The sequence below is a fragment of the Euphorbia lathyris genome, chromosome 2, assembly GCF_963576675.1.
Source record: "Euphorbia lathyris chromosome 2, ddEupLath1.1, whole genome shotgun sequence".
Taxonomy (NCBI): domain Eukaryota; kingdom Viridiplantae; phylum Streptophyta; class Magnoliopsida; order Malpighiales; family Euphorbiaceae; genus Euphorbia; species Euphorbia lathyris.
The window spans coordinates 81,685,338-81,692,228 of record NC_088911.1 but is presented as its reverse complement, the minus strand read 5'-3'; positions in this window follow the sequence as shown (position 1 = coordinate 81,692,228).

Sequence of the window (6,891 nt, the reverse complement as noted above, 5' to 3'; positions counted from 1 at the left end):
CTCACGGAGGATGCCTCCTAGGAAGAACACCGGGAAAGATCCAATTCCATCGGAATCCGAAGAGAGTCAAAGTCAGAACCGAGATCATGACAATGAGCCCGGGATGCCCGAAGGCTTTGTGGCCGAGGAGGTGAGCAATAGCGGGGGTACAAACCAACAACCACCTCAAGGCCCACCCATATTCGACTTGGCACCATTTTTCGCGAATATGGAGAAACAAATCAGCCAATTCCTACATGGGTTTTCACAAACCATGAGAGAGAATAACGAAGCTATATACAGCGCAATGCAGGCTAACCATGAGGCCATATTCAAAGCCAACAGTGAGGCGATAAACAACTTTAACAAAGTTCCGGTTCTCGAGGAGAGGATTGTCGATTTAACCGGAGAAATCGGCAAAATCCCGGAGAAATGCGCCAAACTTTTCTCACAAAAGTCGAAATCCCAAGGACCGGCAGGCAACGGAAAAGGAACGCCGATTTCAGGCGCCGGTGAAAGGTATACTCCTCCACCGATACGAGAAGAAAATCTCAAGTTCAATGAACCCGGTGATAGGATCAGCCCAGAACCCGTTCAAGTCCCACTGCCTCAACAACAGTTTAGGTCTTATACCGGACCTAGTAACCATGCAGAACATTACGAGGAGAGCTATGCTCGTAATGCGGGGGGCAATGGAAGAGGAAACAACTTTCACCCGCAACGGATGACACACACACGTGTGGAACCCACCAACAACGTAGGAGAGGCCCAACGCATAAAGAACATCGTCTAAGAAATTTATGGGCCAGCCGTGAGGGAGGTGTACCGACCCGAATTCCAAAAACCGTACCCACGGCAGTATGACCAACTATACCCCTTCCCTCACAATTTTAGAGTCCCTGATTTCACTTTATTTTCAAGAGAAGAAGGGCAATCCACCATAGAGCATGTGGCATGCTTTACCTTTCAGTGCAGTTGTTTGAGCATGGACATAAACTTCGACATGTTGCGCTTGCGACTATTCCCAGGATCACTAACGGGACCAGCATTTTCTTGGTATGCCACTTTGCCATCAGGGTCCATTCATGGATGGGAACAAATGGAAATATTGTTCCACAACCAGTTCTATCGAACAGAGCCTGAGGTCTGCGTTGCGGAGCTGTCCCGAATGACGCAACGGCACGGGGAACCGGTTGAAAATTTCATCAACCGATTCAAAAAGATGCGACATCGTTGTCGAATCAATATTCCCGAGGTCGAGTTCGTGAAGATTGCTCAACGTGGGCTAGAATTCGAAAACCGGAAGAAATTTCAGGGGATCGATTTCCGCGACTACTACGAGTTGGTGGCCAAGGTTTCAGAGTACGAGGAGTTGATAAGGGAAGATCATCGACGCAAGAAGAACTCTGTGGGAAGCTACCAAGGGGATGTACAAACGCATGAGGTAGCCATCGCCGATTTAAAAAACACCGGATCTCGAACGTGTCCCGTGTTGTTAAAAAATCCCAAAGCATCGGAGGTGGTCAGGAGGATCCCAACCACCTAATATACGTTTGACGTCTCGAAGACGGAAGAGATCTTCGACTACCTGCTAAAGGAACAATTCATCAAACTGCCTCCTAGACATGTGATCCCATCCAAAGAGGAAATACGCGGACGAGACTACTGTAAGTATCACGACAACTGGAGCCACAATACTCAAGCGTGTTTTGGTTTTAGAAATGCCGTGCAGGATAGGATTAACCGCGGGATACTCCAATTCCCAAAAAAGAAGGAAAGCATGCTGATCGACGAGGACCTATTCCCGGTAGCCAATATGATCAATGCCACTTCACTAGTGTGGGGGGGCAAAGGAAAGCAACAGGACGGCCTGAGAACCCGACAGATATGGGTACCAAAAGCGACGCCATCAAAGTTGGAGGAAAGCTCAAGGCAATCACAGAATACAAAGATAAGAGACTGCAACAACAACGGCCACGTTTCGTGACACCCTCTAGCACGTCGCCCCTCAATCAATGGCAATTGAATAGCCATAAGAAATTCCCAAGACCTCTCTCCAAGAATGCGAAGAGAAGGTTAAGGAAAAGAGAGGCAGAAAAGAGAAATAGTCGAAAGGAGTCATCTAGCGTCAACTCTAACGATGCGAAAAGAGGAGGGAAAAACCAAGAGAAAAACCTCCAGATCCGGGTTGGAGATTTCATTATACGAATAGATTGTGCGGCTACCTCTTTAATCTTACCATTGGATTTTAGAGGCGAAGACGCCAAGAGAGAATTCCCCAAGCCCGAGCACAGGGAGCAAGAAGACGCAGTATCGAAGGCAGCGGGTGAAGAAAGCATGAAGAGGGTGTACTTTGACAAACCCACCCCAAAGATGACTCGCCATATCAAACCTCTATACTTCAAAGCTCATGTGGATGGCAAACCAATCTCCAGAGTGCTCATCGACAATGGATCAGCCGTTAACATCATGCCTATGAACATGGTCCTAGCTTTAGGGAAATCGGAGGAAGATATAATCTCGTTAGAGGTGTCAGTTTCAGCCTTCACGGGAGAAATTGCAAAAACATACGGTGTCCTACCTTTGGAGCTCACCATCGGCTCTCACACCGCCATGGCTGCCTTCTTCATGGTAAATTCAACCGCAAGCTATCAGGAACTATTAGGGAGAGATTGGATTCACTCCAACTCATGAATCCCTTCGTCATTGCACCAACTTCTTCTGTTTTGGAAGGGAGACGAGGTGGAAGTCATCCGGGCGAATGAGAAGCCATTCGAAACCTACTCAGATGTGGTCGAGGCTAGACTTTACGAGGAATCTGTAGGCCCAATCCGAGTAGGATCTAATTACAAAGAGCAATCGTGTGGCGAAGAGATTAAGAATATCCTAAGCCAACGGCAATCGTGCCCCGTCGAAGGCCATTCCACAATGAACCAATAATTGAAGAAATTCCATGACTAACACAACATCGGGAAAAGAAGCGGTAGCTTTAGCCGCTATATCAAAACTGAATGCACAACAACTAGCGGAGAAACTGTACCAAGAAAACGACATGAGGGTCTCGGAAGTCGAAACCCCCAAAGGAATGACAGAACTGAATCCTCAAGGAGAAGAAATCCAATTACAAGATCTGAAAAGGGCAAACCCAAAGTTAGAAGATGAAGGTTCCATGGCAGTCGATCCTTTGGACGAAGTAAATCTAGGAACAGAAGAGGAACCTCGGGTTACATTTGTCAGTAGCTTACTACGCCCAACGTTAAAAGCAGCCATTATCAGTTTGCTTCAGGAATTCAAAGACTGTTTCGCTTGGAATTATGATGAAATGCCCAGGTTAAGCAAGGACGTAGTGGAACATAGATTGCCAATCAAACCGGAGTTCAAACCATTCAAGCAACCAACAAGGAGAATGAGCAAAGAGGTTGAAAGCAATGTGAAGGAAGAGATAGAAAAGCTTTTCAAAGCTAAGTTCATCAGACCAGCGAAGTACGCTGTATGGCTATCTAACGCCGTGCCTGTAGTGAAAAATAACGGTAAGCTACGCGTATGCGTAGATTTCCGCGATCTAAATTTAGCCACGCCGAAAGACATCTATGTGATGCCCATAGCCGACATGTTAGTAGATGCTGTGTCTAAAAATGAATTAATATCTCTGTGTGATTGCTATGCGGGATATAACCAAATCCCCATTGCCGAAGAAGACATTGCAAAAACGGCATTTCGATGCCCATGGTCAATCGGCACATTCGAATGGGTCGTCATGCCGTTCGGTTTAAAGAATGCCGGCGCCACATACCAAAGAGCAATGAATGCCATTTTTCACGATTTACTCGGCACCTCTATGGAAGTATACGTGGACGACATCGTTATCAAGTCCAAGCGAGAAATGGAACATGTCGGCCATTTGAGGAAAAGCTTTGAACGAATGCGAAAGTATAACCTAAAGCTCAACCCTCTGAAATGCGCCTTCGGGGTCAAAGCAGGGAACTTTCTCGGATTCTTGGTCCATCAAAGAGGAATCGAGGTCGACGACAATAAGGCGAAAGCAATCAAAGAAGCACAACCTCCGAACAATAAAAAAAAGTTACAACGGTTCTTGGGTCAAGTAAACTATTTGAGACGGTTCATATCCAACTTGGCTGGGAAGTCCAGAGCATTCTCAAATCTGTTGAGACTCAAAGACGAAGAAATCTTCAAGTGGGACGACAAGCATCAAGCGGCATTTGAGGAGATCAAAACTTACTTGAGTAACCCACTTGTTTTGATGCCACCAAGAGAGGGCACTCCACTCAAACTCTACATATCAGCAACCGACGAATCAATTGGGTGTCTACTCGCCCAAGATAATGCAAACCGCCATGAACAAGCCATCTACTACCTAAGCCGAACATTGCTATCAGCAGAGACAAGATATAGTCCGGTCGAGAAGACGTGCTTAGCTCTCTACTTCGCTTGCACAAAGTTAAGGCATTACTTGCTCAAAGCCAGAGTTTACGTGATCGCCAGCACAGACTTGATCAAGTACATGCTAAACCAGCCTATCCTCTCAGGAAGAATAGGGAAATGGTCACTTGCGTTGGCCGAGTTCACCTTAACATATCTCCCACAATCCTCAGTAAAGGGGAAAGCAATTGCAGATTTTGTAGCCGATCACCCAACCAGTTTCCAATATCCCGAAGAGGCGGAACTTCCAATCTATCTGACACATAAAGAGCCGTGGCAGTTAAAGTTCGATGGTTCAACCACAGACAGTTCCAACGGAGCAGGAGTGATCATCACAGCCCTATCCGGGACTAAGACGATACTAGCCGTAAACTTGGATTTCGAATGCACGAACAATCAAGCTGAGTATGATGCTTTGATCATCGGCTTGGAAATCTTAATCGACCTAGGGGCTAAAGAGGTCAAGATTTTCGGTGATTCATAACTGGTCATCCGGCACCTAACAGGAGAATACAAATGCTCAAGTTTATCTTTGCTACCTTATTTCGCGTTTGCAATTCAACTTCTGGAAATGTTTGATGAGGTCAGTTTGGAGCATATTCCAAGAAATGACAACTGGGAAGCTGACGAGTTAGCCCAAATCGCTTCTGGAATGAAAATCTCCAAAGATACAACAAACAAAGTCGTTATCATCAGAAGACAGGGCCATCCTTCCGTGGTGGATAGAGGCGTCCAGTTTGAATCATTCGACATCGATATTAACTTAGCTCAAGATTGGAGGAAACCATTCATCGATTACCTCAATGATCCTTCCAAAAAAGTAAAATATTCACTAAGCATTCAATCTCGAAATTACATGTTGATGGCAGGTGATTTGTACCGTAAGAGCTACAACGGAATGCTACTTAAATGCCTCGGTTTCCCAAAAGCAATGGAGGTCATGAAGCAAGTCCATGAAGGCATATGCGGAGCTCACCAATCAGGAAGGAGAATGCGGTGGCTTATTAATCGCCATGGGTACTTCTGGCCCACGATCCTACGAGATTGCATCACGTATGCGAAGGGTTGCAAGAAGTGCCAATTGTATGGCCGAGTCCAACGGGTGCCCTCAGAAGAGTTACACTCAGTTGTGAAACCATGGCCTTTTAGAGGATGGGCTATCGATCTAATTGGGAAAATATTTCCAGCTTCATCAAAAGGCCATTGTTTCATCATAGTGGCCACAGATTACTTCTCCAAGTGGGTAGAAGCAGCACCAATGAAGCAAGTCGGCCAAGCACAAGTAATCCAGTTCATCAAAGAGAACTTAATTCATAGATTCGGAATTCCAGAATCCATTACCACGGATCAAGGAACCATGTTCACAGGCGAAGATATGAATGAGTTCGTGGAAGAATACGGGATTAAGTTGATTCATTCCACTCCATTTTATGCACAAGCGAATGGTCAAGCTGAGGCGTCCAACAAAATCCTGATCCAAATCTTGGAGAAGATTCTAGAAGACAATCCTAGGGAGTGGCATAAAGTTCTCTCAGAAACGCTCTGGGCTATGCGAACGTCTAAGACACGAGCGACCGGAGTGAGTCCATTTTTCCTAACATTTGGTCATGATCCAAAAGAAGAAAGTGGAAGACGTGTACAACAAGAAAGTAAAAAAGAAAAGCTTCAGAGAAGGCGAGCTAGTGTGGAAGCTAATTCTACCAATAGGGACGAAGGACCGTGAGCTTGGGAAGTGGTCGCCCAACTGGGAAGGACCATTTCAAATCCACAAGGTGCTTCCCGGGAACGCGTATTGGTTGAAGAGCTTGGGCGGAGAACCACACAGGAGATACATTAACGGCAAATACTTGAAGAAATATTTCCAAAGTATGTGGGACATAATTAATGTAGCAGGCAGCCGCGAGACGTAGAAGAAGCTCAACTACGCGCGGAGTACACCACAGACGCCACGCGTAAAATGCATCAATAAGACGCTTCAGGATCAGAAGCACCAACACGCGGGGCGTGCATTCTCACACGCAGGGCGCTCCCCCTATACGCAGGACGTAAACCAGACATGCGTAGAAGATGTACTCCAGGAGCACGAACACGCGGGGCGTGCATTCTCATACGCGGGGCGTACCTTCCTACGTGAAACTTAACACAAGAGACGCCACGCGTAAAACGCATCAATAAGACGCTTCAGGTTCAGGAGCACGAACACGCGAGGCGTACACTTCCATACGCGGAGCGTATACCAAGCACGCAAGGCGCTCCTCCTATACGCAGGGCGTGTACTAGACGTGCATAGAAGATGTACTTCAGAAGCAAGAACACGGGGGGCGTATGCAGGTACATACAGGGCGTATGCGCTCTTTTTTTGGGCATTTACAATTTTTCAAAGCATTTGTATAGTGTTTTCGGAAGTGCTATAAATGTATAAAAATGAGTGTGCTATGGCCACAAATAAAGAAAATATATATAGATAAATTA